The following is a 27,391-nucleotide window of genomic DNA, read 5'->3' as shown; positions in this document are numbered from 1 at the left end:
GGCACTTAGTAAATTAACATCACATAGTTCAGGACTTTAACAATCAATAAATAATTGAGGGTTTAAATGTAAGACATGACTGAAAACTAACTGATCCAGGTGTGTCTCCTCTTGCCAACTAGACTGAAAAATGAGATTCTCCTGATCAGGGGCTGCATTTCACACCTTTAGATACACAGTCTAAAAAAAATTTTTTTTTTTAAATGTTTATTCATTTTTTGAAAGAGACACAGAGCGCAGGTGGGGGAATGGCAGAGAGCGTGGGGGACACAGAATCTGCAGCAGGGTCCAGGCTCTGAGCTGTGAGCACAGAGCCCAAAGCAGGGCTTGGACTCACAAACCACAAGATCATGACCTGAGCTGAAGTTGGATACTTAACCAACTGAGCCACCCAGGCGCCTCTTAGTTACACAATCTAAAAGGTAATTCAACAACTCTTAAATATATACACAGACGTATATGTGTGTGTGTATATATGCGTATATCCTCCAGAACAAATATCATCACAAAGTACTAGTATTTTAAAGTTCATTTTTTAAATGATTAAAGAAAGCACATGTATTCAATTCAACATGCATTTACTGAGCGCCTACTATGTGTCAAGAGATGAGTAAGAAGTACACATCTTATTTCTCAAGAAGCTCATGGCCTGGTGGGGAAGAAAAGAAAAAGTCAACAAATATAAAATAAGTGCTATAAAAGAGAAATACATACACAGGTTGCTAAAAGAGCAGCAGCAGTGACTCTAATCTGAAAGTATCCAGAAATACATCTTATATCATACCTGATCTGATCCCTGAAGACACAAAGGAAATTGTACAAATGAAATGAGGGAAAGCTCGCTAAGCAACCACAGCAAAAACTCTTAGGTACTCAAAAATCAGAATCTAGAGCTTTCCTGTTTACTATATTTTCAGTTCTTCTCCAGAAATCGTTGTTCAATTTGAGCACAAATACAAAGCAAAAACATACAGATGGTGATGGGGAACTGTATAAAGAATAGATCAGGCTGACAACATCCAAACCACTTATCAACTTTAGCATCGCAAACAAGGAGAAAATCAGATATTACATGCCTCCTGGTGTGATACAACAGGAAATACACTTCACAACACTATTATTAAATATTCTTGCCAAAAAATCTAGCCTGAACATAATCAAGTTTCAACTGTCTGTTACAAACTATCAGTTTAAAGGAAATACAGAAGACAAAGAGGGCCTATTAAGCACTATCGTGGGGGATATAGTTTTAAAAACAGAAAACAGAAATTCTTTGGGACACAAAATTCAGTTTCCTCAACAAATACTTCACAAGAAAGAAAAATAAAGAAGAGAAAACTATATATCAAAAGACATTGCATCAACTAAATACAATGTATGGACATTGCTTAAGATTCTAGTTTAAAAAAACTGGTAAAATGTGTAATTAGGGAAATTTGAGTATTGACTGAATATGTGATATTAAGGAATTGTTTACAACTCTAAAGTATAATAAATAATATACTGTACATAAAGTGTACTTCTGTACACATACATACATATACACCCATTAAACCGTTACCACAATCAATATAGGGAACCCATCCATAATCTTAAAAAATTTCCTGTGCCTCTTTATAATTCCTCCCTAACCACTTGATCTGTTTTCCGTCACTATACATTAGTTTGCAATTTCTAGTATTTTACATAAATAGAATCATATAGTATATTTTCCTTCTTTGAGGGAGGTATGATTTCTTTCACTCAACATAATTATTTTGGTAATCATCTATGCTGTTACATGTATCAACAGTCCATTCCTTTTTACTGCAGAACAGTATTCTATTGTGTGAATATATCAAAATTTCTTTTTTTTTTTTTTAATTTTTTTTTTCAACGTTTTTTATTTATTTTTGGGACAGAGAGAGACAGAGCATGAACGGGGGAGGGGCAGAGAGAGAGAGGGAGACACAGAATCGGAAACAGGCTCCAGGCTCTGAGCCATCAGCCCAGAGCCCAACGCGGGGCTCGAACTCACGGACCGCGAGATCGTGACCTGGCTGAAGTCGGACGCTTAACCGACTGCGCCACCCAGGCGCCCCTCAAATTTCTTTATCCATTCATCTGTTGATGAACATTTGGGTTGCTTCCAATTTGGGCTATTACTAATAAAGCTGCTAAGAATAGTCCTGTACGAGTCTTAGCATGAGCAGATACTTTCATTTCTCTTGGGTAAATACTTAGGAGTGGGATGATGGTAAGTATATGTTTAACTTTTCAAGAAAGCTGTCAAACTTTTAAAAAATTGTACCATTTTGCATTTCTATCAGCAATAATATGAGAGTAAGGAAGTATTATTAATCATTGTTAATTACTTCTAGTTGAATGGTATTTTATCTTTCTTTGTTGTTTTCTTAAGAGTCTTTTAGAGATACATCTACATACATACATCATACAGATGAAAAGAGATATTTAGGATTTGCACAGAGTACGGGAAAATCACTGAAACAAGGAACGCTGATAATGGCTGAAGCTGGGTAATTGGGATGTTCATTATACCATCCTGTTTCTCTATATGGTTAAATATTTCCATAAGTTAAAAGAAATAGATAGGATACTAGAGTACTTCAACGAGTAAAGCTTATTTGTGGGCTATATATAAATATATATAGCAGTGTTCTGCAATAATATAGTTTAAATGGCATGTCCTTGCTCTTTGGGCTAGAGGTAGTGTTCCCCTCAATGACTGTAGATGCAGTGAACTTTGTCTCAACAAGAGTAATGTGAAAGTAAGGGGGGGGCGGGGAAAGAGAGAAACAAAAACAGATGTGGGCAGGAAGTCTGGGTCCTGTCCCTCCCTCTCTAACTCCATATCCCTGGATTTGGGAACAGAAGTGTGTCGCATAAAAGGGGGAAATAAACATGAATAAAAGTTATCTCTCTCACATTAAAATATCCCAAGAAACACTGAATGCTTCTACAAAGGTGAACCACAAAGGTGGAGAACAGTAGAGAAATTTTTTACTTTATGCTCTCTTTATACAAAATTTTGCATTTCATACAAGTATTACTTTTAAAATAAGTCAAATTTAAAAAATCACCAGTAATTCAACCACCAATACTATTCTGGTGCTTTTCCTGCCAAGCAGTTTAGTTTTATATACTGCATTATGTCATCAACATTTTATTTTCCTACATATTAGAAAGCCTTTTGAAAACGATTTAAATGTATATTATTTTATCACATGAATTTTATTTTTGCTTTTACAGAAAATACTTTGGTGGATATAAATATAAATATATTTGTACAAAATAGATTACTTCCTCTAGATAATCAAATGAGTGGGTCAAAAAATACGATTATAGAGCTCTTGAAATATATGATAAAAATATTTCATATAATGTGACTGGGATAGTGGTTACTCAAAAAATCATTTAAAATGAGATTCAAAAGAGAGATGTACACATGTACCTTAAAATGATGCATACGCATCAATGATTCCTACTTTGGGTTTCTTTCAAGTGGCCCAAGAACTAATGACACTCACAAAGCATTATCAGTACAAAATTCTAAATTGTTATGGTTTTACTTCATTTATCTTTAGCTTTCTAACCTACACCCAAGTTGATATGAAGTTTTTGAGTCACTTGCCTTCATGTAGTCTATCTAAACCATTCCAATTAGTTTTCACAGAAACAATGTTTTTAAACTCCTGTTTTAAACTTCAGCATATTTACTAAGCTGGGCAACCGTGTAAGCCTGGCAAATGGGCAGATGGACAATCGGCACCCCCGATGACAGAAGATTCTGTATTATCAATTTCTGCCTTTACAAATTTGGCAGATGTTATAGAAGATCATGTTTTAGTTTGCATGTGAAAGCAGTAGTATGCACTTGTACTTTTCTTAGGTGATTAAACTGAAAGGACGAGGCAGTATGTCATAACAGGGAAACATAAGTCCTAGAGTCAGACTTCCTGGGTTTGAGTCCTGCCTGAACCACTTATTAGTTACACGATCTTAGGCAAATTACTTAGCATCCTATTTTCGGAGTGGTGCTGTGAGGATTAAATAAAATAATCCACTTGCCACGATGTCTGGCACATGGTTAATCACTCTATAAATGTTAGCTATCATTAAGTTATATATACAGAGACATCACCGATGAAGCAAGTTGTCTTTCGTATAAGAAACATGCTTTATGGTGTCAGCAAACTTTAATACCAGTTCCTACCTGTATTATAGGTTTCTGTGTCTGCGTACATGTAGCATAGGAAAAAAATAAACACGAGACCAAAAGGACAAAAATTCTTTATTAATAATAGAGTATTACAGTTGAATCCTTTTTTCCTGTTTATTTTTTTACGGTATTAAGGTTGAATCATTTTCTTCAGCTTATTTTTCTGTATCAATTTTCTACAGTAAAAAACTGTATATTTTATTTTATTTACTTACTTATTTATTTATTTTTAAAGTTTATTTATTTTTGACAGAGACAGAGTGTGAGCATGAGCTGGGGAGGGGCAGAGAGAGACGGAGACCCAGAATCCGAAGCAGGCTCCAGGCTCCAAGCTGTCAGCACAGAGCCTGACGCGGGGCTTGAACTCATGAACTGTGAGATCATGACCTGGGCCAAAGTCGGACGGTTAACTGACTGAGCCACACTGGCGCCCCTAAAGATCTGTATATTTTAAATAAAAGAATTAAGTTTATTTCTTAACATAATACCTTAATAAGAAGTGATAAATTAGTTTCTTAAGCCTTAAAACACATGTCTTTGTTATGTAAAGGAACACAAAAGAATTGTAAAATTATAAAATTCAGTGACCTGAATCACTTCAAAGTTGATGAATTTTGGTGTTATATATAGCTACATTATGGCAACTAGTAGTTTCCTGCCTCATTTCTGCTCATACCCTTAAACTTCCCAACTTTTCCTCTTATAAAATTCTCACCTTCACAATATTCATAGTGGGAGAAACACAGAAAAGCCATTATAATAAAATATATTAAGCATGGCAATTATCTCCAATGACTTATCAAATAGTTTAAGGGGAAAAACTGCTGAGCTAAATTAAATTATTAAATAGAAAAAAGTGGCTTAGGGGAGCCTGGGTGGATCAGCAGTTAAGGATCTGACTTCAGCTCAGGTCATTATCTCACAGTTCATGGGTTCGAGTCCTCTCTCTCTCACTCTGCCTCTTCTCCGTGTGTGCACTAAGTATTTTTTTATTTTGAGAGAGCGAGAGAGCGAGCACACAGTTGGAAAGGGTCAGAAAGAAGGAGGGACAGAATCCCAAGCAGGCTCTGTGCCATCAGCGCAGAGCCCAATGCAGGGCTTGAACTCATGAACTGTGGGATCATAACCTGAGCTGAGATCAAGAGTCTGAGGCTTAAGTTACTGTGCCACCCAGCTGCCCCTTAAAGCAAGTATGTTTAAAGAATCATTTTAGGGGCGCCTGGGTGGCTCAGTCGGTTAAGCTTCCAACTTCGGCTCAGGTCATGATCTCACTGTTCGCGAGTTCGAGCCCCGCGTCTGGCCCTGTGCTGACAACTCAGAGCCTGGAGCCTGCTTCAGGTTCTGTGTCTCCCTCTCTCTTGGCCCCTCCCCTGCTCACACTGTGTCTGTCTCTCTGTCAAAAATAAATAAACATTAAAAAATTAAAAAACAAAAAGACTAAATGTGTACATGAGTGATTGCCTGTATATTCCTTGAACTTCCTTTGAAAGGATACACAAGAAAATGGGGACAAAAGTCACTTCTAGAGAGAGGATAGGTGTAGCTGGGGGATGAAGTGAGAAGGAGACTTTTTCCTTTCGGGCTTTTGGATTTTGTATCAAATGTAAGTTTTTTTTTTTTTAAGTTTATTTATTTTTGAGAGAGAGGGAGGGAGGGAGGGAGGGAGGGAGGGAGAGGGGAAGGGACAGGCAGGGAGAGAAAGGATCCCAACCAGGCTCCATGTTGTCAGAGCTGAACCCGATGTGGGGCTCGAACTCATAAACAATGAGATCATGACCTGAGAAGAAACCAAGAGTCTGCTGCTTAACTAACTGAGCCACCCAGGTGCCCCAAATGCAAGTATTATTTTTTAACTAAGTTAAAATGTATTGTTAATGGGACTCCTGGCTGGGGCTGGCTCAGTCGATAGAGCATGTGACTCTTGATCTCAGGGTTGAGTCTGAGGCCCACGTTGAGGGTAGACATTACTTAAAAATAAAATCTTTATCCACCTCCCCTCCCCATAGACTCTTAACTACAGAGAACAAACTGAGGGTTGCTGGAGGGCAGGTGGGTGAGGGGATGGGTTAAATGGGTGATGGGCATTAAGGAGGGCACTTGTGATGAGCACTGGGTGTTGCATGTAAGTGAAGAATCACTAAATTCTATACCTGAAACTAATATTACATTGTAATTTAAATAAAAACATGAACAGAAAATATTTTTAAAAAATAATAAAATGTATTGATAATATAATATACATCTCTTCTTCAATGGCTACCAAACACATGAATCTTTAGGAAGACTTAGGGTTTCCAAAGCCAAGTAGATGATTATCTTAGCATGTTTTGGTGAATAGCTCTCTTCTCCCTCTTAGAATATTCCAGCTTTTTCTGGAAATATTCATAGGGAAGAAAAATAATCCTTTCTAATTGTCTTCTTAAACTCAGAAATTTTTTTTTTTTAAATTTTTTTTTTTAACGTTTATTTATTTTTGAGACAGAGAGAGACAGAGTACGAACGGGGGAGGAGCAGAGAGAGAGGGAGACACAGAATCGGAAGCAGGCTCCAGGCTCTGGGCCATCAGCCCAGAGCCCGACGCGGGGCTCGAACTCACAGACCATGAGATCGTGACCTGAGCCGAAGTCGGACGCTTAACCAACTGAGCCACCCAGGCGCCCCTAAACTCAGAAATTTTTATAAACATATATAAAACAATGTCACCTTAAGGATCCTTTCTGACCCCTTGTTTAGCTACTAAATGTATTTCTGATGCTTTCAAGATAGACTATGTATGAAAAGATATTGCAATAAGACATACAACTCCAAAAAAGACCAGCTAACATAAGCTAACTTTAATGTTCTATCTTCATGATTTGGACTAAGGTTACAAATCTGTAACACTTGTGCCTAATTTTAAAGTAAACAGGGTAAGTACTCCCTAAGACTTTACAAATAAGGGTAGACTGCCCTTTAAGAATTAAACAAAGAAATCAACAAAAGATGATGCTAGAGCCCTTTTATAACAATGGTTCTTAATCTTTCTTACACTCCAACATGTGCAAGGATTACCACACATCCCTCCCTGTCCATTACAGTGGTTTGTTATCACTATGTCTCCTGGGCTGAAATTAGAATATATACTGAAATCTGAAAATGCCCCCATCTCTTAGAGGTATAATGAAACTCAGGTCCAAAACTGAACTGTAACCAAATTTAATGTATTAACCGCATTAAAAAAAAAAAAAAATCGCTCCTCTCAATGATTCTCAACTCTGAACTCAAACCTCCAACTGCCTGTGAGCAGCTCCATATGGATGTCAATTCTATAGTCAACTATTCTTGAACTTAACATATTGAAAATAGAGCCCTTAATATCCACCCTCTCAAATCTGATCCTCTCAACTGTTCCTTTTATTTTCTTTTTTTCAAATTTTTATTTAAATTCTAATTAGTTAATATATAGTGTACTATTGGTTTCAGAATTTAGTGATTCCTCTCTTACATATACAACAACATACAACAAGTGCCCTCCGTAATGCCCATCACATTCAACTGTTCCTAATCAAATAAAATGAACCATCATCATCCTCCCAGTTGCTGAAAGCCCCAAAGACTCATTCTTATTTTCTCTTTCATAAATTCCCTACTTCGAATCCACTGATTCTGCTTTTATAACATATTCCCAAACTATTTCATTTCTCTTCATTTTTGTAAGCATTATCCTAGACAAAACCACCATCATCTCTCCCTTGGACTATATCTGTTTGCTCCTAAATGCTCCAGCCACATTGGCCTTTTGTCCTTAAACATGCCACGGTCATTTCCATCTTGTGGCCAAACCATTCCTTCTGCTTAAAATATGCCTCCCATATACTCTCAGGGCTACTGCCTCTCAAATCAAATGTTACTCACCCAAAAGGATTTCCTGACCACCCAATCAAAAATAACACCAACTTGGGGTCTATTCTCTATGCCAGTACCTTGTATCTATCCCTCTCCATAGCACTCATCACTATTTGAAGCAAGCTTATTTGCTTATTGTCCACATCCTCCCACTAAATTGTGAGCTCCATGAAAGCAGGAATCACGTTCACTATCAAGAATAGTGCCTGGCATATAGTGAATCGGTGCTTAATGAACAGCTGCTAAATGAAGGAAGCTATCTAAAAAAAGACTATGAAAGATAATGGTAGGCTGGGAGGAGTCACAAAATATTTAAAAATGTCAAGGGGAGAGTGCCTAACTGTGGTAAACATTAAAACCGTGCCATGACATTCCAATTCTCCTTTCAGATACATGATTGGTTTACACTTGCCCATCATCTTGAAGCTAGGTAATGGTCATATGACTTGCTCTTGCCAGTGAAATAAAGAGCCACTTTGTGTGATTCACTTCTATTACCATCCCTCTATTATGGCAAGCAGCAACAGGACAGAGAGTAAAGTTCCATCTGTCCATATTCCTTAACAAGGACAACATAGAGCAGAGCCCCCAGATAACTCACATGTAAGATGAATCAAGGAGAAGTAAACCTTTGTTATTTGAAGCCACTGAGATTTGGGGGTTGTTACTGTAAAACAGCCCATCCAGACTGATAAACCATCTAAACAATGCTGTGGGCACAGAATAATGTGGTCAGTCACACTAAGTAGTCAAGTGATGCCACTAAATATACATAAATAATTTCCTTCTAATTATTAGTTTCCAAATAGGTCTGCCAACAAGAAGAGAAAAAAATATTTATGTGGAGTTTAAGAATTCTTGTTCCGGGGCACTTGGGTGGCTCAGTTGGTTGAGCGTCCAACTTCGGCTCAGGTCATGATCTCCCGGTTTGTGAGTTCGAGCCCCACGTCGGGCTTTGTGCTGACAGCTCAGAGCCTGAAGCCTGCTTCAGATTCTGTCTCCCTCTCTCTCTGCCCCTCCCCACTTGTGCTCTATCTCTCAAAAAAATGAATGTAAAAAAAATTAAAAAAAAAAAAAAAGAATTCTTGTTCCTGATACTATTTTTCAGTAAATATTCCCCCAAATAATGAATGTCACCCTGTACAGGCATACCTACCAGCCTTTTCTTACCTGGAAACATACTTCCTAGGTGAGAATAACCCAGCTTGTTGTTTCATTATTATCTACCCCAACTATTCAAATAACTAAATAGTTACTCAGTCCAGGTCACTGTGGAGGAAACAGACTAGAAAAGTAGATTGGATAAAATGCAGAAATCCCTCGATACTGGGTTAGGAACCTGGACTTAACTTTGTAGACAAAACAGACTTACTGAGAAGCTTTGTGTATGAATCACATAATTAAAAACTATTCTTGGGGCACCTGGCTGGCTCAGTAAGTACAGCATGCAGCTCTTGATCTTGGGGTCATGAGTTTGAGCCGCACGATGGTGTAGCAATTACTTAAAATTCTTTTAACTTTTCTTCAAGATTATTAAAATTTTTAAAAAAAATTTTTTTAACGTTTATTTATTTTTGAGACAGAGAGAGACAGAACATGAACAGGGGAGGGGCAGAGAGAGGGAGACACAGAATCTGAAACAGGCTCCAGGCTCTGAGCTGTCAGCACAGAGCCCGACGCGGGGCTCAAACTCACGGACCGCGAGATCATGACCTGAGCCGAAGTTGGCCGCCCAACCAACTGAGCCACCCAGGCGCCCCAAAAATTTTTAAAAATTGTTTATTCAATTTTGAGAGAGAGAGACAGAGAGAGAAAGAGACAGAGACAGGCATGAGCCAGGGAGGGCAGAGAGAGAGGGAGACAGAATCTGAAGCAGACTCCAGGCTCTGCGTGGTCAGCACAGAGCCCAACGCAGGGCTCAAACCTACAAACTGTGAGATTATGACCTGAGCCAAAGTTGGACGCTTAACCCACCCCTCTTGAAGATTATTCTATATGAGTAAGAATTAAGATGACTGGAACAGGAATGCCAAGAGTACTAATTTCCAACAGCTGTGCCATGAATCCTCTGTGAATGAGAGGACAAATTTTAATCAATCTATTGATTTATTTTGGCTACAACATTAAACATACTGTTACTGGTGATATTAAGTGGTGTAAGGAATAAGCAAGGCATAGGTTTTTGCAAATAAGAGTAAAAGGCACACTCAAAAGTCAAGCTGGCACTAAAGTAAGATCTGGTAATGGACAAAACTGCATTTATTGAGTATGAAGGGCAATCAGGGCAGTAATTACTTAATAGTTCTGAAAGGTAACCAAGTGAACAGTGGATGCTTTACCACCACTTGTAGGTATTTTTACATTCTAGGAAAGACTAGGTTGTAATCCTGTTGGTTTGTTGGAGTTCTTTCAAGATACTCAGAATATCTGTGCAGTCCTCCTCAACACCAGTCCATTCCTTCCTTCCTTCAGCAAATACTAAGTACATGTTACAGGCTAATTACCATTCCTGGCACTAAGGAAACATCAGTGAACAATGATCCCTGCCCTCCTGAAGCTTATATGCTAGTGGCACTTAAATTCCGTTCTAAAATTTCTTCCCCAATCCTATTACATGGGAGTAGCTTTTACAAATGCCTTTGGGAGGTATCATCTAATTAATGCACACTAAGATGTGAAAGACATCTTAGAATGTCTTTAGAATAGTCTCAGCAGAGGCAATTACCCTTGAAAAGTAAATACTTCACAGATTCACAGACTCTTAGAGCTGGAAAGGACCTTGGAGATAATTTCAATTTACAAATGAGATTACAAGATCTGCCCAAGAACACTCAGTCACCAGCAGGAGAGAGAAGCTTAGAACTGTGACTTGCAGTGTTAATGCCTTTCCCATATAACACCAAGCTGCCTGTTTTAAGATTAGTGAGAAGAGATGCTAGCATGGGCATTCCTGGATGACTGTTCAAGGCAAAAAGAATTTGAGGCAGTGTGTAAAATTGAAAGAGAGAGGGGTGCTTGGGTGCTTCAGTTGGTTAAGTGTCTGATTTCGGCTCAGGTCATGATCTTGCAGTTCGTGAGTGAGTGAGTTCGAGCCCCGCGTCGGGCTCTGTGCTGACAGCTCAGAGCCTGGAGCCTGCTTCGGATTCTGTATCTCCCTTTCTCTCTGACCCTCGCTTATTCACACAGTCTCTGTCTCTCTCTCTCTCTCTCAAGAGTAAGCATAAACAGGGGTGCCTGGGTAGCTCAGTTAAGCATCTGACTTCAGCTCAGGTCATGATCTCACGGTTCATGAGTTTGAGCCTGCATTGGGCTCTGTGCTGACAGCTCAGAGCCTGGAGCCTGCTTCAGATTCTGTGTCTCCCTCTCTCTCTGCCCCTCTCCCACTCTCATTCTGTCTCTCTCTCTCAAAAATAAATAAACATTAAAAAAAAAAGTAAAAATAAACATTAAAAAAGTATTCTTAAAAATTGAAAGAGAGTGAGGTGGTCAAGGGGAAGCAAACTAGGGGTACTTTCAGAAGACTCTTTCTCCCATCTCTACCTTCATTATGTCCCAAGAACAAAGATGGGAATACAAAACTAATGGATATTAGAGAAGATACTCGGACATAAGCACAGAGTAGTAAACACAGCATTTGAATCCAGCAAAGTCAAACTATATCTTATCCAATTTGAAAAGTGTATGTTGCCAGTAAAAGCACCATTTGTATTAGTTTTAAGCTTTTTAAAAAAAATTATTTCCCTAAAATACATTTTCCAGAAAGCACTAAACTAACTGATATAGATCAACAAGTATAATGACTCATAAAACAGTAATGTAATATTGAGTGGGTTGATGTTATCAGGCACTGGGCAAGCATTTTTTTAAAATTTTTTACTTTATTTTGAGAGAGAGAGGGACAGAGAGTATCCCAAGCAGGTTCCACACTTCTCAGCACAGAGCCCAATGCAGGGTGTGATCTCAAGACTGAGAGATCATGACTTAAGCCAAAATCAAGAGTTGGACACTTAACCAAGCCACCTGGGCACCTCTAGGCAAGCATTTTTTTAATTTTATTTATTTATTTATTTATTTATTTATTTATTTATTTATTTATGTTTTATCTTTTATATTTGAGAGAGAGAGAGCGAGCGAGCGAGCAGGGGAGGGCCAGAGAGATGGAGACAGAATCTGAAGCAGGCTCTAGGCTCCGAGCTGTCAGCACAGAGCCCAACACAGCGCTCGAACTCATGAGCAGTGAGATCATGACCTGACTTGAGCTGAAGTCGGACGCCTAACTGACTGAGCCACCTAGGTGCCCCTGGGCAAGCATAAAAAAAATACATATATATATATATATATATATATATATATATATTTTTTTTTTTTTTTTTTTTTTTTTTTTTTTTTTTGAGAGAGAGACAGTGAGAGCTAGAGCAGGGGAGGGGTAGAGAGAGGGAGACATATAATCCAAAGCAGGCTCCAGGATTGCAGCTGTCGGCACAGAGCCTGATGTGGGGCTCGAATTCATGAACTGTGAGATCATGACCTGAGCAGGAGCCAGAAGTCGGACCTCAACTGACTGAGCCACCCAGGTGCCCCTGGGCAAGGATTTTTAAAGATAATTCCTCCTCCTCCAGAAAAGAGTTATACTCACCTCTTGCTTATAAACTGTACCAATCTATACATTCAAAAGTCCCAAGTAGTCCTTTAATCTCTCAAAGACTCATGACCAACAAACCTGAGCCTTATTTAGTATTCTAATAGAAAGTAAATTATTAAAAAACTTTTCAAGAAGAGGAAAAATGAAAACTTGCTAGGAACTGAAAAATAAGCTTAGCACAAAAAAACAAAAGGTAAAAAGCAAAAACAAAAACAAAGATAACAAAAAAAACAAAAACAAAGAAAGACTATTATTGTTAAGAGTTTTAGGAAGAATGTAAGCTGATAGGCAGCAAAGGTCCTTATTAAAATCTCTTTATGGGTCTCTGTGATGGCAGTTTACATACCTAAGATGGATATTGTTATGACAATCCCCTGCCCCCCAACCCCCAATTATTATGAGAAACCGATTTATTTCAGTAGCCCTGCCATTCTTTTAGCTTCCTAGGTTTAAAACCTTGAGGGGCGCTTGGGTGGCTCAGTCGGTTAAGCGGCCGACTTCGGCTCAGGTCACGATCTCACACTCCGTGAGTTCGAGCCCCGCGTCGGGCTCTGTGCTGACCGCTCAGAGCCTGGAGCCTGTTTCAGATTCCGTGTCTCCCTCTCTCTGACCCTCCCCCGCTCATGCTCTGTCTCTCTCTGTCTCAAAAATAAATAAACGTTAAAAAAAATAAAAATAAAAAAAAATAAAACCTTGGAGATACCATTGACTTTTACCCCTACTGATTTCTATAGTTAATCAGTCATCATATTCTATTTCTTCCTTCAAAGTGTTTCTCTGGAATATAAGCAAAATTCCCAATTTCAAAAGAACACACACACCAAAAAAGATTGTGACCATTAAAAAGAGCATTTTTCAAGGAATGGGAAATACTCATGACATGCTGAGTCAAACAAATAAACACACCAAACAATAAAAGCCCACAGGGAGAAAAATGTATAGTCCTAGTTTTTAAAAGATTTGAAAAAAAGATTTGAAAAAAACCACCGCATGAAAATGCTTAACAGTTGTTGTTTCTGCCTGGGGTAGGGAGTGGGAGCGTTATAAGTGCTTTTAATTTTTCACTCTCTACATGTCCAAAATTTCCTATAATGAACATGCATTATTTTCAGTGAACATGCATTATTTTCAAACTTAGGAAAAATTGTTATTTAAATAATTGTCTCATTTTATCACTGCTTGTCATTCTCACTGCCCTCATCCTATTTCCTTACAATCTCCCCCCTTCTTTGAGGACTCCAACAAGAGCCTCCTTCTTGAGGTCTCTGAGCCAGCTTCCCCCAGCTTTAATATTGTTTGTACTCATGCTCCTAAAATTCATCATTCATACTTATTTTACAGCACATGGAAGCAGAAGCTGGCCATATAAACAACCAACTCACAACAGGGTCTCAACCTCAGCACCGCTGACATTTTGACATTTGGGGTAATTATTTCTAATGGAGGGGCTGTCCTATCGTAAGATGCTTAGCAGCAGAACTCATGGCCTCTGTCAACTAGATACTAGTTAGCACCTCTCCCCATTCCAGCCATGACACTGCCAAATGTCCCAAAGCAGGCAAAATTGTCCCCAGTTGAGAGCCATTGATATAAGTTTCAAAACTTCCAAAATCATCTCTCTGTGTATATACATATATGTTAAACTTAAACTTCTCTGCCATATGTGTCTTATACAACACTCCTCAGTCCTGCCCACATAATCTCATTTTTCTCAATAGGAACTTTCCAAATAGATCAGGTTCGCTGTTCTCAAGAAAAATCATTTTCATTCTCACTTCCAAGTCTTTTTTTTTTTCCTTCCAAGATTTTATTTAAATTCAAGTTAGTTAACATATAGTTTAACACTGGTTTCAGGAGCAGAATTTAGTGATTCACCACTTACATACAACACCCAGTGCTCATCACAAGTGCCCTCCTTTATACTCATCATCACCCATTATCCCATTCCCTCACCAACTCTCACTTTGTTCTCTATGGTTAAAAGTCTCTTATGGTTTGCCTCCCTCTCTGATTTTCATCTTATTTTATTTTTCCTTCCCTTCCCTCATGTTCATCTGCTTTCTTAAATTCCACATGAGTGAAATCACATGGTATTGGTCTTTCTTGGACTTATTTCTCTTAGCATTATACACTCTAGCTCTATCCACATGGTTGCAAATTTGCCATCATTCTTTTTGATGGCTGAGTAATGTTCCATTATATAAATAGATGAAATACAGATATATAGATAGATATATGATATAGATATATATCGATTTATCAGTCAATGGACTAGATGAAATACAGATATACAGATAGATATATGATATAGATATATATCGATTTATCAGTCAATGGACATCCTCTTTATCCATTCATCAGTCAATGGACATTTGGACTCTTTCCATAATTTGGCCATTGTCGATAATGTTGCTATAAACATTGGGGTGCATGTGCCCCTTTGAATCAGTATTTTTTTATCCTTTTCACTTCCAAGTCTTTGAACACACTGTTTCCTCACTAAAATTCCCCATTCACACTTCTTTTCAATGCCCTAGATCCATCCTTTATGTGTTGGTTCTCTGCAGAAGCATTACCGATCAGCCCAGTTCAGTTCACCATACACCCTCAGTACTAAAGAAGAGTATTTTATATTGTTGTTGTTAATCTCACATCCCAAACTAAGGTTTGTTGCCCTGGCACATTTCTTTTGTATAACCAACTGTACCTAACACTGCTGGGCATAGAGACAATCAAAAGCTTGATAAGTGATGAATGAAATTTAACTGCTCTGCTGTAAAGCACCACAAACGGCTGATTTCTTATGAAATGATTTTTTTTTGAACCTTTATTTCTTGTCATGGAGCTGTAAGTATAATCATTCCAAGAACAGAGTAACCACTCAATTAAATTCTCAGAATAAAAATATATAAAGGTATATTTTAAAGAGTATGTAGGTTTCAAACTGTTGTTCTCTACACTTTCAGGACATGATACAAAGGAACTAACATTATAAACTATGACACAAACATGAACTTTATGAACTCCATTTATCTTAAAATATCCAACGGAATTTTTGCTCAGTACGCAAAACTTACGTACGGTCAACAAAAGCAGAGAGCTGAATTTAATAGTGTGTGAATGCATATATACACAAACACACTTCACATATTTTATACCCTCAGTTAAGAGAAGTAAATGAAAGAGCTTTGTAAACTAAAAAAAGCCATATATAAAGGAGGTAGTAAAGAAGCATAGGTAAAAGCACGAAGCCAGCCTGCTTGGGTCCCAAACGTATTAGCTGTGTAACCTAGTACAAGTTGCTCAACTTTTCTGAGTCTCAGTTTCCTCTTTGTCAAAATGGGGATAATAATAGTACCCATCACAAAGCAAAGCTCTCAAACAGTGCTTAACACCCAGAAGGCCCAAAATAAATATTTATCATCGCTAACACTACAGTGCTAGTTATTAGCCCAGTAAAAGCCTCAACGTATAAAATTCTGATTCAAGTCTGAAGCAGGTTCAAACAAAAACAAAAAAACCCAGAATAAACTATTTACACAAGTTGAAGCTATGAGGTGGTCTAGTTTCTCAGATTTTTTGCTAGTGCTAAACTGGTAATTACACACCTAATTTTTGTTACTGTTTTTTTTTTCTTTTAATCTGTAAAGAAACTGACATAGACACCTCTGTTTTCAAAGAACTTTACAAGCCACAAGAAAACAACTGAACTCTTTGTTATCTCCATATTTACGCCAATTTAAGAGCGTGGTAAAAGCCTAGGTACTGTTACAGAACAACTTTTCAGCAAGTACAATGAGGTTTTTAAAGTTGCAATCAGCAATTCGTATGCAGTTATGTCAAGTTTCTGTCCTGCTAAACAAAAGCTTATCTGTCAGGGAACCAAGGACCCGTCAGAATATAAGGAAATACCAAGGCCCGGCCTAGGCGGCTCGGGAAAACCAGCCCTCAAACAGATCGCCGCAGACGTTCCGTCCTTCCCCCTCCCCGGCGTGCAGATGTCGGCTCCACCCGCAGATAAATAAGTGACAGCTGGTCGCGTCCACGCCTCTCCCGGCCCGGCCCCGCGGCGACCCCCAGTCGGCCTCCCGCGCCCGCGGTCCTGACCCTCCCCGCAGGGGCCGGTCAGGGGCTACTCGCGGGAAACGGAGGTCTCGCCGCCCCGCCCTTCCCCACCCTCCGACCCCGCAGCCCCGCCGCCGACGGGCTCCGCCGAGCGGAGGCCGCCGCCGGGCCTGCAGGTGGGCCCAGGGCGCGGCCGGACCGGAGGAGACGCACGGCCTCGGCACGGCAGCTGCGGGCGCCGGGCTCGCACAGGCCCGGCCATCACTTACCGGCGCCTCATGGTACCGCGGCACCTCAGCCCTGCCCCGGCGCTGACGAGCTGCGCCCGGCAACCTAGACCGTCCCTCGGCTCCCGGGCCGAGCCCCACTCTGAGCCATTCAAACGCGGCCGCGCGCGCGGCCCGCCGGGATAGCTCCCCCTTGACGCTTCTCCCAGGCTCCGCCCAACGCTGGCTCGGCCCCCCCCCCTCAGGTCGCGCAGGACTGGAGGGAGGAGGGAAGAGGACGTGTGCCCATAGTGCCCCCTGGTGGCCACGCGCACGCCCGGTAGTCTTGCTATGGCGCGGCAATCAAGCTCTAGGAACTGAGGGTGGACAAAAGTCAAAGAATGACCCTGTGCTAGTGACAGTCTGGTGGGGGAGACTGCCTTAAGTGTTGTCCCAGGAGAGGAAAACATCCGCTATAAAAGTATGGTGCAGGGAGAGATTTATTCCTTCACTCGCATTTAAAGGTACTAAGGAGGGGCGCCTGGGTGGCACAGTCGGTTAAGCCTCCGACTTCAGCCAGGTCACGATCTCGCGGTCCGTGAGTTCGAGCCCCGCGTCGGGCTCTGGGCTGCTGGCTCAGAGCCTGGAGCCTGTTTCCAATTCTGTGTCTCCCTCTCTCTCTGCCCCTCGCCTGTTCATGCTGTCTCTCTCTGTCCCAAAAATAAATAAACGTTGAAAAAAAAAAAAAAAGGTACTAAGGCAAAGTATTTAAAAAGCATGGACTCTGGAGCTATGTGACCTTGCAGAAGTCATAAAAATTCTCGTGTGCTTTGGTTTGCCCATCTGTAAAATGGGGATTATAATAGTATCTGTCTCATAGTTGTGAGGATTAAATGAGTTCATACATATAAAATGCTTAGAGGAATGTGTCTGCCATATGGTAAGCACTCTATAATTATTAGCTATTATGTTTCAATTCCTAATATGTGTCAGACTCTGTGTTAGACTCTTAAGAACACAAGAAATATGTCTGATGCAAACCCTATCCCAGAAAGCAAACTCAGTCTCTCTGGGACTAGAAACACTAGAATATGAGGTCAGGGTTGGGTCTGTCCCTCACCTGCTTTTAACTACTGAGGAAATTCTCTTTATCTTAGTAGACACAGAGTGTACCCATCTTCAAAGGTAAGCCACTGGTCAAGGTTAATCAAATTGTGATGGGAGCCCTTGCAGAAGCCAATCAAGTGGTGTATTTGAAAAAACATTTTCTCACTGCAAGACTACATTCCTCCACTCTTGGGAGGTGGGGGGGGGGGGGGGGCTCTTTTTTCCAGAACTCTCCAGGGCTTGCCTAAGGCATGGGTTGCTTACGTTTGGTTCAGCAATATCTTTGAGGGCCTACCATGTACAAGGCTGACATTGCATCAGCTGCTACAGATAGTCCAGAGGAGCTCCTAGGGGGTTGGATAAACAGGGAAAGAGATCATTCGAATAAACTGTGGTGAGTGCAATGACAAAAGGTATATCCTAAATGCTGTGGGAGTTCAGAGCAATGAGAGGCCTCACAGATAAACTAATCAGAACTAAGATGTCATTAGATGATAAAAGCAATATATTTTTCCTCCCTGGTAACTGAGTCCTTACCTACTTAATACAAAAAATTAAGTAATGGTGAGTGGGTCACTACTTTAGGTTGGTGGTAGAAATATTTTAAGATATATTTTGCATTGGCAATGCCTTTAAGAGCCAAGCACAAGCAGGCACATGCCTATGTGTGTGGCCACACCTGTAACAGGTGGGACTGTTGAGAGAGGCCAGTGGGGTGAGTGAGGGGAGGGAGCAGGACCCCTGGGCTCTAGGGGTGTTGCAACATAGAACATTCCTTGCGTATGACCTCCACTAAGTAGGTATGCTATTTTAAAGAAAAAAAAAATTCAACGCACATGGATGAAGTCACTTTCTTTCAAGCTGTTTCTTCATCACTACCATCATAAACAGGAATTTCCTGATAACCCACAAAAGGCATCGGTGGGGCCCTCATAGGAAGAGGATGAAGAGTGTAAGACATGGGACTTTATCTCAAGGGAGGCTGGATGTTGAGAGAAGACAAATAACGGAGTCCTAGGACTCAAGGAATGTGCTGCGTTAACACAGAGAGATGTCAGCCAAAACAAGGCCTCGGGTTGTCTGAAGGCCAGATGCGAATCCCGATATTCTCATTTCTAGGTCTTCTTAGGGCACAGTGTCTCAGGCAGTCCATCCCCAGACTCAGGTTCTAAAGTTATACCAGTGAAGAGCAGCCCTGGCCTATAGATCTCATGTCGCTGCCTGGTGTCGACATAATTTAAAGTGAAAATAAAGAGATTTGCTTTCATGTTGCAACTTTCGAAATATATACATTTTAGCAATGAGACTGCAGGTTCGTCTTCTTCATTGACACTTTTGAGTCAACCAAAATTGAATTTTTTTCACTTGGAGCTCAATCAAGCTTTTCTCTTTTTATGGATTAAAAAAAAAAAAGAGGGACTCTTGGTTGGCTCAGTCAGTAGTAGAGCATGTGGCTTTTGATCTCAGGGTTGTGAGTTCAAGCCCCATGTTGGGTGTAAAGATTACTTACATAAATAAATAAATAAAGGTCATCCCATACATGTTTTTAGTATCCCTGCACGAGTCCTTGAGCATAGAAAGGTGGTTCATGGCTAGACCTCCCAGTGAGCAGTGTCTGAGGGAATTACTCCTCTGGTCATTCTCTTATTCCTTCCTTCTGAATACCTTATATTCCTTCTATCTGAATGAACAGGCAGCTGAGTTAGCATTTCTGCCCCCACCCCATCTGCTTAAGGGTATGGATGTCATTCAGGGACAGTGCATAGCATACACCCTGAACATAAGCACCCGCGTGAGAAAAGAACACTCATGCAAAGTCTTACGTACACTTCTAACTGGACAGCTGGGGTGGGGGTGGGGGTGGGGGTGTCATGGAGGAAGATTTGAACCAGGCCTGACAAGCTGGAGAGGATTTTTGACAAGCAGGGTAGCAAGAGCAAAGCCTGAAAACGTACGTGGTCACTTGACAGGTTGTGAAAATCTGGAGCGATGAAGCAAAGGTTTTGGGGAAAGAAAAAGATCACTAGAAACCCTTAGAAGTCTATTACTCATGAATAAGCACTATTTCCATCTTGAATATATGGGGTTTTTTTTCCTATGCAAATGTAACTATATCCAGGAACAGAGGTGAGATTATATCCTACCTACAACTCTGTAAACTGTTTTTTATAATAAATGTCATATGATATAAGTCAATCCATGCCAATTAATATAAATGCGCATAGTAAAAATGTCAGTTAAAAAAAATGCATAGACATCGAGCGAGGAAGCTTGATGGTTAAATCAGTACTTCAGGAGGATTAAGCCGTCACCAGGATACAAGATGGCTGGTGGGAGGGAGGGGGGACTGCTGGCAAGAACCTTAGGTATGAAAGTGCTGTAGTTCACGCCAGCGGTTCAGGGAGCCACAGCTTTTACTGTGGTGTGTGTCATTCTCATCAGTGCAGACTGACGAAGGGCAATGCCTGAAGAGACCTAAATACAAGACAGCAATAGCTCATCCATTCCATAAATAACTGCATCCACTGCTTAGCCTTCACAGCCTTTGGAAAATTCCAGGCACTTGACTTTGGCAGTCCAAGTGGGAAGTCAATCCCTTTTTCTCTGCTCCTCCCTTCCCCACCTTCCTGTGTAGACTGTGGAAGGAAGGAATGGCATTAGGGAACATTTCAGATAAGGCAGTAGCAGTGGAAAAGAGCAGATTTCGCTCCCAGTTTACAAGGTTTATGATTATTTCAATCATCACCGCTGTACCGATGCCCTCCGTGGTTCAGAAGCAGCAAAGTTTGTGTGTGTGTGTGTGTGGCAAGGGGGTGGGGTGGGGGAGAGGGGGGTTTGAGGGCTGCTGGAGGGTGGAAGTGGTGGGGACTGTAGGGTAGTAGGAGATCCTCCTGTTAAGACAGTTTCTGGGGGCACCTTGGTGGCTCAGTCGGTTGAGCATCTGGCTTCAGGTCATGATCTCGCAGTTCATGAGTTTGAGCCCTGCGTTTAGCTCTGTGCTGACAGCTCGGGGCCTGGAGCCAGCTTCAGATTCTGTATCTCCCTCTCTCTCTGCCCTCCCCTACTCGCACTCTGTCTCTCTCTCTCTCAAAATTAAACATTAAAAAAATTTAAAAAACAAAAACGAAAAGAGGTCTCTGATGCAGCTCTCTGTTACAACTCAAGAGCTGGACAGCAGGTAACATTTGTTATTTATAGATTTTCAACTCTGAATCCCAAGAGACTATTTTCCTCCTTCCCCAAGTGGATTTCCAGCAATTAGGGTACACTGTTACCAACTGGAAGATGGTAGACAGCAGCATCTTAGAGTGGAAAGAACACTAGCCTTGGAGCAAAGCTCATCTCTATCAGAAGCCTGGATCACTGCTTTTGGACCCTTTCTGCTCTATTTTTACCTTAACTGCACAGTGGAGATAATAATATTCTTCCCTTGGGGATGCTGGGAAGTAGGGTAACCTATGTAAAACACTTCAGTAGTGCCTAGTGCACTGATTGTGTATCTCTTTGCAGAATATCCCCCAACTCCGAACTTTACCTGTTCAGTGATCTTTCCAAGAGAACACAGTATGGTTGAGCGCTGCCTTGGAAAGCAGGGTCCTGGAATTACACCAGCTCTAGGAGCAGGACCAGTGGTGAGAAGACAGACCCGCTGTGGTGCTGATGGCCTGGTAATCGGTGCACGGCATCTGAAAGCTATGCCATATGCAACACACACCCAACCATGGGGGCTCAACACTGCTGGTGCCTCATAACAAACAGACCTTATAGAGGGGAGTTCAAGGGCAGGGTGGCAGGCAGGAAAGAAACAAAATGAGCAGGACAGCAATAATCAGAAGCAGGATAATGTCCATGGAAAGGAGACGTGAAAGAGGAAAGCAGATCCCCAGCCTCAGGAGATGGGGGCAGTAGGAAGATTACAAGACTGAAGTCCACCTCTCGGAGCTGGATGCAAAGGCAAAACTACTCCTACAGTGACAAAATTGAGTCTGAACCTAAACTGGCTCAAGTTCCTACCCCAAATTAGCTCTGTTCTTCACAATACCAGTTCTATAAGCTGTTGATAGATTAAACAAAGAGGAAAAAAGAAAAAGAAAAAGTCTTCCTTGGACACAAAGTTTGGCAACTTTGGATTAAACAAATATTAAATAAGTTATTTCTTTACTATAGCACTTTTCAGTCTTTAAAATACTAACTTTAACAGATGAACACAGGGGAGGGGAAGCAAAAATAAGATAAAAACAGAGAGGGAGGCAAACCATAAGAGACTCTCAGTCTCTCTCTCTCTCTTTTTTTTTTTTAGAGACTCCTAAATACAGAGAACAAACTGAGTGTTGCTGGAGGGGAGGGGAGCGGGGGATGGGTTAAATGGGTGATGGGCATTAAGGAGGGCATGCATTGGGATGAGCCCTGGATGGTATATGTAAATGATGAATCACTAAATTCTATTCCTGAAACCATTATTACACTATATGTTAACTAACTTGGATTTTAATTTAAAAAAATACTAACATGAATTGTAAATCTCTAAAAGAAAGTTATATGCAGTGCTGCCCAAACTTACCTGAACTCTGAATCCTTTAAGGGAGAGAAAGCCAATATTCTAAAAAAATTACTCTTATCTAGAAAGAGTAGTAGTACCAGCATAGGTCCTGGGAGATGGGGTGTGGCTCCAGCTGCAGGCTGGGTGGAGAGGAGTGTGGAAGTCTGGTGGGTGTCTCGTGATCTTGGTCAGGGTGGGATGGGAGCAACAGAGCCTGAACATCTGGCAAGAGCTATCAGAGACATTAAAAAACATTGAAATAAAGATTAAGCCATACTTTTTTTCTTTGCCTTTTTAAAAGATGAAAGCATGGCTCTTCATGAAACAGCATGTTATAAAACCGTATAGTCTTAGTAAGTCTAAATATAAATCAAAAAAGTCTGGAAGAGTTGAACTCAAAATGTCTACGGGAAAAAAATTTTTTTTGTTTCCATGGTATGATTTATTACCTTTTTTGGGGTTAGTTGCATTTTCCATTTTATACAATAATTGTCCTTCTTTTGTAATTAATTTCTAAAAATCACTTTATTACAGGAACTAATCATAAGCAAGTAGGAAATTAAATAAAACTTCTCGTGCAAATTTCTGAAAGTTTAGAATTTAATCTGGCAGCTTTGGCGATACTGTTTTATTACTTGTTATATTTTTTTCCCACTGAAGCTAGCTAGCCCTGGTTGTTAGCTGGATTCATTTGAATGGACCTCTTTTAGAAAGAAACTTGTATCCATTTCCTAGGGCTCCTGTAATGAAGTATCAGAATCTGGGTGGCTTAAAACAACAGAAAGAGAGTCTCCCTTAATTCTGGAGACTACAAGCCCAAAATCAAGGTGTTGCCAAAGACCATGCTCTCTGCAGGCTCTAGGGAGGATCCTTCCGAGCTTCTGGTGGCTCTGGCAATCAGTGGCTTGTAGCTGCATTACTCCAGTCTCTGTCTCCATTATCACATGGACTTCTTTCCTGTTTATCTGTGTGTCTTCCTCTCTTTTTATGAGAACACCAGTCATTGGATTTAGGGCCCACCGTCATCCAATATGACCTCACCTTAACTAACTAAATCTGTGAAGACCTTATTTCCAAAAAAAGTCAGGTTCTGAGTTTCCATCTAGATGGATGTGAATTTTGGGGGGACGCTATTCAATTTACTACAAGACTATAGACATAATTTAGTCCACAAACCTTCTCCTATAGAACCATGTTGACAAGGACCCTAGGGATGTTCACAGCAACATTTTTTGTAATAGTGACAAAAGGGAACAACCTAAATGTCCATCAACTGGAGACTGGTTAACTAAATTATCATACATCCTATCCTATGTATACTCTATAGCCTTTAAAAAAATGAGGCAAAACTGAGTGACACATATGGAAGATATCCAAGATAAGGTGAAAAAAAAAAGTCAGTGGACAGTGTTGAGTATGTTTACATTTATACAATAACCTCCTACCAATTAAACACCCCTACATTTATGTTTATGTTTTAGGGGATGACTTTGCCTCCAAGTACCAAAAGGTACTTATTCAATTTTTCTGAATCCTACTTATTTTTTTTTTTTTCAACATTTATTTATTTTTGGGACAGAGAGAGACAGAGCATGAATGGGGGAGGGGCAGAGAGAGAGGGAGACACAGAATCGGAAACAGGCTCCAGGCTCTGAGCCATCAGCCCAGAGCCTGACGCGGGGCTCGAACTCACGGACCGCGAGATCATGACCTGGCTGAAGTCGGACGCTTAACCGACTGCACCACCCAGGCGCCCCTCTGAATCCTACTTAATCCTCACATTAATTTGCTCAGGCTGCCATAACGAAATACCACAGAGTGGGTGGCTTAGAGCTTAGACAACAGAAATTTATTTTCTCACAGTTCTGGAGGCTGGTCTGAGATAAGGTGCTGGCTGATTCAATTACTGAAGACAGCCCTCTTCCTGGCCTGTAGAGAGCCACCTTTTCACTATGTCTTGATATGGTGGAGTGAGATAGTGAGCTCTCTTGGGTTTCTTCTAAGGACACTAATCCCATTATGAGAGCCCCACCTTCATGACCTCATCTAACCCTAATTACCTCCCAAAGGCCCCATCTCCAAATACTATCATGTTGGTGTTAGGGCTTCAACACATGAGTTTAGGGGAAACATAAACATTCAGTGCACAATAATCTTCCTTCCAAAAAATTCAGGCCATAAAGCAGTGCTTATATCTGAACCAATTGAGGCTTTTAAAAATTAGCACATAGGAAAAAGTGCCATGAAGGACCTGCATTGGTCATTCAGATACCTGATGTAAAGACAAGTTAGCCCACATCCAAGATAGCTGAAATTAATCACCAGAATGAATCCAAAGTAATCACGCTTGAAGAAGCATCCTGGGCCATCAGTAATGTATCATCATGACTCATGCTATGGTTGTCATTCTTATCCTTTAATAAGATCTGTGGGAATGGCAATCCTCCCAGTTTCCTAAGCAAGTGCTGGAGGGAAGTGCTATAATGGGAACTTGTTAAAATGTGAATTGCACAACAGCTCTCCTGAAATGAAAAAAAGGTAATTGTTAGGGAAGAATGGTATTACTAGCCAACATCTCCCAGCAATGTCTAGTTCATGTCACTGCTGACAGGGGTATTTCATGACACCCGCAGAGTCATAAACCAGAAATTAAAAAAAAAAAAAAAATGTAATCCACATAGAAATGACGCAGAAACCCAACAATAACTAGGAAGGTAGTATTTTACTGCTCCCCACTCCCCACCAAATTGTTTTTACACTAAAAGGGTTTGAAATTGCAAACAGACAAAATGTAGGAAAAAAGTTTCCTCTCATTAAGACTCTTACTGACACGGAATAAATCGCATCTTGAATAAAATAGTGTGAGGTGGTCCTTTTCAGAAGGCAGTGATGATAGGAGAGTTAAATAACACAAATAAACTGGGGATTTGCAATGGAAACCCATTTTATGGAAGCTACAGGACCTTTTAGAACAGCATACTAGGGAAGCTGGTTGGACCACGGAAGAGGACAGAACAATTATTGTACAGACATTAAGTGGCATACCCCAGAATGTAAGACATTATCTATGAAAGCTTTTTTTTTTTCCCCTTTAGAGAGATCTATTCTTGTAAATCTGGTTGTTTGAATAGAAAATTTTCAGGGTGCCTGAGTGGGTCAGTCGGTTAAGTGTCTGACTTAGTTTCAGCTCAGGTCATGATCTCGCAGCTTCATGGGTTCCAGCCCCGAATCGGGCTCTGTACTGGCAGCTCGGAGCCTGCTTGAGATCATCTCTCTCTCCCTCTCTCTCTGCCATTCCCCCACTGGTGCTGTCTCTTTCTCTTTCAAAATAAATAAATAAACTTAGAAAAAAATTTTTTTCTTCGGGGCACCGCCCTGGTAAAGCATGTGACTCCTGGCCTGCAGGTCGTGAGTTTGAGCCCCATGTTGGGCATGGGGCCTACTTAAAATTAAAAAAATAAAATAAAATAAAAATAAATAAAAATATCCTTTTCAAGTTTCAATCCAAATGCAACTGCTCAGAAAATGGCATAAAGTATTAGAAACAGATAGCATCTTAGACGCCTAAAGTGGTGGTGGTGGGGAGATTCAAAAACAAATACAAAAACTGTGTAGACAGCCCAAATATAAAGTCACTTGAGGCAACTCACAAGACCTATGGAATCATGGTGTGGGTCTTCTCAGTTTCTTTAATTAAAATCATATTTGCTCAAAGTCACAAAAGGAAGTTTAAGATTTATTTTTACAAATTGAGTATTTCCATTATTGTCTTATTCAAGGTTAGTCCAGTGGGAGGCATACAAGGAGGCTCTCAGAAACCACTGACTGTTTGCTTAAATTACTGTGTTAAGTTCAAACCTTTTAGAGCAGCAAAATGCTCTGGGTCAGTGATTCTTAGTACTTGCTGCACAGTAGACCCATGCTCTACCCTAAGCAAATGAATTAGAATCTCTGGAGTGTGGCCCAGGCATCAATATTTTTAAAGAGATTCCAAGGTGATTCTCCTGTGAATCCAGGACAGAGAACCATTATGCTTCTAGGTTTGGAAATGTGTCATATTATTAACATTTATACTTTTTCTAAATCCAAAAATGGTACCTGCACAATGCAGGTAACTAGGAAAAGTATGGGAAAGCACAATTTAAAAAATTATCTGAAATCCCATTACTCCTTTATGTGTTCATCATTTTCTCTATGTCTATGAAAGAATAATATGCAAAGTGTTTTTTTAAATGTTTTTATTTATTTTTGAAGGAGAGAGAGAGACAGAGCATGAGCGGGGGAGGAGCAGAGAGAGAGGGAGACACAGAATCCGAAGCAGGCTCCAGGCCCTGAGCTGTCAGCACAGAGCCCGACACGGGGCTCGAACTCAGGAACCGTGAGATCATGACCTGAGCCGAAGTCGGAAGCTCAACCAACTGAGCCACCCAGGCGCCCCATACGCAAAATGTTTTTGAAAAAAAAAAAATGTATTTTAGAATTAGAAGTTACCCTTAGAAGTCATCTAGAAGTCCCTTATTTTAGAGATGAAGAAATTAAAGCCAAGAGTTCCTAACTCAAAGTGGAGTTCATTTGGAGTCAGGATCAGAATTTAGGTTTCCCTTGACTTTTCTTGCAAAACATAATTAGTAAAAACAAACAAACAAACAAACAAACAAACAAAAAAACCCTGAGTCCTCAAGTTTAAATTCAACTTGAAATTCCATTTCTATAAAGGATCTATTATT

General features: G+C 40.4%; 1 protein-coding gene across 2 annotated transcripts in view; it reads right to left on the bottom strand.

The window, feature by feature from the left end:
- Positions 1 to 25,186, bottom strand: part of KATNBL1 (katanin regulatory subunit B1 like 1) — a 55,227-nt gene extending 30,041 nt beyond the window's left edge. The window contains exons 1-2 of one of the 2 annotated variants that reach the window (XM_086710280.1): positions 24,987 to 25,186; positions 22,686 to 22,896 (exon numbers count right to left, since the gene is read on the bottom strand). The gene's annotated coding sequence lies outside the window, so the exon portion shown is untranslated. Of the gene's footprint in view, positions 1 to 17,080; positions 17,246 to 22,685; positions 22,897 to 24,986 lie in introns of those variants that run through there. The other variant, XM_025919736.2, reaches the window with a different exon arrangement.
- Positions 25,187 to 27,391: the final 2,205 nt, after the last annotated feature.

Source organism: Puma concolor, chromosome B3, assembly GCF_028749965.1.
Source record: "Puma concolor isolate L17-30 chromosome B3, mPumCon1.1.hap2, whole genome shotgun sequence".
Classification (NCBI taxonomy): Eukaryota; Metazoa; Chordata; class Mammalia; order Carnivora; family Felidae; genus Puma; species Puma concolor.
Note: the sequence above shows the minus strand (reverse complement) of the source record. Positions and strands in the feature narration are given on the sequence as shown.